The sequence below is a fragment of the Mus caroli genome, unplaced genomic scaffold, assembly GCF_978045245.1.
Source record: "Mus caroli unplaced genomic scaffold, Mus_caroli_1 scaffold_20, whole genome shotgun sequence".
NCBI lineage: Eukaryota > Metazoa > Chordata > Mammalia > Rodentia > Muridae > Mus > Mus caroli.
The window spans coordinates 23,489,511-23,493,568 of record NW_028227275.1 but is presented as its reverse complement, the minus strand read 5'-3'; the positions used below and the strand labels follow the sequence as shown (position 1 = coordinate 23,493,568).

The 4,058-nt window shown below is 44.2% G+C and overlaps 1 pseudogene; it reads left to right on the top strand.

The window, feature by feature from the left end:
* The first annotated feature begins 1,224 nt into the window (after nt 1-1,224).
* LOC110285824 (F-actin-capping protein subunit alpha-1 pseudogene) lies at nt 1,225-2,791 on the top strand (annotated as a pseudogene).
* Nucleotides 2,792-4,058: the final 1,267 nt, after the last annotated feature.

The window sequence follows — 4,058 nt, the reverse complement described above, 5'->3', positions numbered from 1 at the left end:
TTTAAATAAATAAATAGATAGATAGATAGATAGATAGATAGATAGATAGATAGATAGATAGATAAAATAAATGGCTTCTCTCTTCCAAGGTTGCTGTAAGATTAAGTTTAGCACATAGAATACCCACTGGGCACTGCTACACACAAAGTAAGCTGCCCATCAAATGACAGTCACTGTAGCATTTAGATAGGAGGCCCACAGGTGCATATATAGAGTTCTGTGGTGTCAAAAGATATGAACGGTCAACAGACAAAAGGGAAGGTATTTCATAGTTTGAATTTCAAGATCTCTTTAAAAAGTAGAAGGCTGGGGCTGGAGAGATGGCTCAGCAGTTAAGAGCACTGACTGCTCTTCCAAAGGTCCTGAGTTCAATTCCCAGCAACCATATGGTGGCTCACAACCATCCATAACAAGATCTGGCACCCTCTTCTGGAGTGTCTGAAGACAGCTACAGTGTACTTATTTAAAAAAAAAAAAAAAAAAGTAGAAGGCTGAGCCAGGCTTGGTTGTGCTCGCCTTTAATCCCAGCACTCGGGAGGCAGAGGCAGGCAGATTTCTGAGTTCGAGTCCAGCCTGGTCTACAAAGTGAGTTCCAGGACAGCCAGGGCTACACATAGAAACCCTGTCTCAAAAAGAAAGAAAGAAAGAAAGAAAGAAAGAAAGAAAGAAAGAAAGAAAGAAAGAAAGAAAGAAAGAAAGAAAGGAAGGAAGGAAGGAAGGAAGGAAGGAAGGAAGGAAGGAAGAAAGAAAGAAAGAAAGAAAGAAAGAAAGAAAGAAAGAAAGAAAGAAAGAAAGAAAGAAAGAAAGAAAGAAAGAAAGGTAAAAGGCTGGGGAATACCAGGCTCAATTATTGTCTGACAGTTAACAAATCTAAGTGGGTGGCATCTGGGATGGGCAGGTCCTGCTCTATTTGCTGCCAGCCACACCTAAGTCCCTTTGTTCCTCTGCATTACCTGCCTGGCCCTCAGGGTTTTGGTGCCCAATCATCCTCCTGTCTCCTAGTTGAAATAACCTTTGGCACAGATTCCAGAAGCCCCAGAACCAGGACCACTTAATAGGGGAGTCTCCGAGCTTCATGGTCCAATCTGCTAATGTGTAGTGTCTTCACATTACACTAACTCTTCTGTTCTCCAAGAAGGGCATGAAGTAGTGCATTGTATACTTAGACAAGGCACAAGGTTGGAAAAAGCTTCTTCCTGGGGCATGCTAAGGTCAACCAACCTGTGAGAGTCAACCAACCTGTGAGAGTCAACCAACCTGTGAGAGTCAACCAACCTGTGAGAGTCAACCAACCTCTGAGAGTCAACCAACCTCTGAGAGTCAACCAACCTCTGAGAGTCAACCAATCTGTGAGAGTCAACCAACCTCTGAGAGTCAACCAACCTCTGAGAGTCAACCAACCTGTGAGAGTCAACCAACCTCTGAGAGTCAACCAACCTCTGAGAGTCAACCAACCTCTGAGAGTCAACCAACCTGTGAGATACTCTACATGACTTGACAGCTTCTGAGCTTGTGGGCCAGCAGTGGACTAGCCAATAATAACTGTTAACTTGAATATAGAGATCTACCCGGCCTCTCAATGCATAATGACTAAATGAAGACTTTGGCGCCTGTTTGAGTATGGCAAGACTCTAGAAATTGAACCCAGGGCTTTGCATATGTTGGGCAAGCACTCTACCACCAAGCTATATCTCTATCCCCTTGAACTGTATCTTGAGACAGAGTTTTGCCAAATCGCCTGGGCTATCCTCTGACTTATGATCCTCCACATTTCTGGTAGCTGGGGTGGAGGGCGTGAAACCCCCACTCCCAGAAAGTCCATGTCATTTGGAGCTTTGGGAGGTAGTTTATAGATCTACAGCCTAAAAATGTGAACCTATAAGAGTAAGATGGCCGACTTTGAGGATCGGGTGTCAGATGAAGAGAAGGTCTGCATTACCGCTAAATTCATCACCCATGCACCCCCAGGGGAGTTTAATGACGTATTCAATGATGCCTGGCTACTGCTTAATAATGACAGTCTTCTCAGGGAAGGGGCAGCACACGCATTTGCCCAGGATAACATGGATCAGTTTACACCTGTGAAAATAGAAGGCTATGATGACCAGGTCTTAACTACAGAGCATTGTGACCTTGGTAACAGCAGATTTTTAGATCCGAGAAACAAAATTTCCTTTAAGTTTGATCACTTACAGAAAGAAGCAAGTGACCGGCAGCCAGAGGATGTGGATGAAGGCTTGAGGTCTTGGAGGGACTCATGTGACAGTGCTCTGAGAGCCTATGTGAAAGATCATTATTCCAACGGCTTCTGTACTGTTTACACTAAAACTATAGACAGGCAACAGAGCATTATTGCATGTATTGAAAGCCACCAGTTTCAACCCAAAAACTTCTGGAATGGTCACTGGAGATCAGAGTGGAAGTTCACCATCACACCACCTTCAGCCCAGGTGGCTGGAGTGCTCAAGATTCAGGTTCATTGTTATGAAGACGGCAACATTCAGTTGGTTAGTCATAAAGATGTGCAGGACTCAGTAACTGTTTCTAATGAAGTCCAAACTGCCAAGGAGCTTATTAAAATCACAGAGAGTTCAGAAAATGAGTATCAGACAGCAATTAGTGAAAATTATCAAACTATGTCAAACACCACGTTCAAGGCCTTGTGCTGGCAGCTTCCACTTACCTGCACCAAAATCGACTGGAGCAAGATACTGAGTTAGAAGATAGGCAAAGAAATGCAGAATGCTTAAAGGCCATCTTTAAGAGTCTCCAGGACATGTAAAGAAAAGGATTCAACACGGTGTGGTCATATGATAAATAAGTGATTTATTTATCACTTATTTAGCACTGTTGTGATTCTTTTGTGTGTGTTCTTTGCTTTGGAATTTTCTGTTAGCATTATATCTTCTTGTAAATCTTTTTTTTTTAATTGTGCTACATTTAATGTCGAAGAGCTATATCCTGAAGTCATTTTACTGTTTAGAACATTTCCTAGCCATGCGGTCCTATGACCGGTTTTTACAGAGTATCTGTTGAATACTTTTTACCCCTATGCTTCAAAGCACTTCTGAAGAGGCTATGCTGCCAAGAGCACACTCCTTCTCTGTCCGACTGCTTTGATCATTTATAGCATCTCACAATTGTAGTTTTCAGACATTTGGACTGGGGCTTTTGGGGTCCATGTTGGGAGGCAAAGGAAGTTTCCTGGAAATTCCATGGCAGCAGCTTCTCTAGGGACTTGTTTTTAAACCCCTTAAAGACTTAAACCATGTCCCCTGCACAGGAATGTTTGCTTATTTTCATTTTCTCATGGTCTCCTCCCATCTGGTTCTGTTGTAACCATGTAGGAAGAACAGCTTAGAAAAAGCACTGGGAGCCGGGCAGTGGTGGTGCACGCCTTTAACCCCAGCAGTTGGGAGGCAGAGGCGGGCAGATTTCTGAGTTCGAGGCCAGCCTGGTCTACAAAGTGAGTTCCAGGACAGCCAGGGCTATACAGAGAAACCCTGTCTTGAAAAACCAAAACAACAACAACAACAATAAAAGGAAAAAAAGAAAAGAGAAGGGAAGGGGAGGGGAGGGGAGGGGAGGGGAGGGGAGGGGAGGGGAGGGGAGGGAAGGGAAGGGAAGGGAAGGGAAGGGAAGGGAAGGGCACTGGGAAACTAGGGTTGTGAACCCCATGGGTCTGTTTCCTTCAGTGGAAGGAAGTGGATGATGCCTGATGACTAGATGACTAGATGATGCTGGAGTGGTGTGCTCAGACAACCTGGTGATCCTCTGCTCTTCTGTTAAGAACCAGCCTCCACCTCAACCTCTCTCACCCCACCCCAATATTCTGAGCATTGTTTAGATGTAGCCGGCCCTGAAGCTTTGCTCTAAGAGTTGTCATACAGAGACTTTTCCCCAAATGTTCTACTGTGTTTAAATGTGTGGAAAGATTAAAACATAGGATCAGCGTCCAGAAGTCTTGATCCAGTCTGACCAAGTCTGGCTATACCAAGTTTTCATTCTTATCCATCCTGGATCCACTTTTCCTGCCAGAGGCAATACCTGCAGAAATG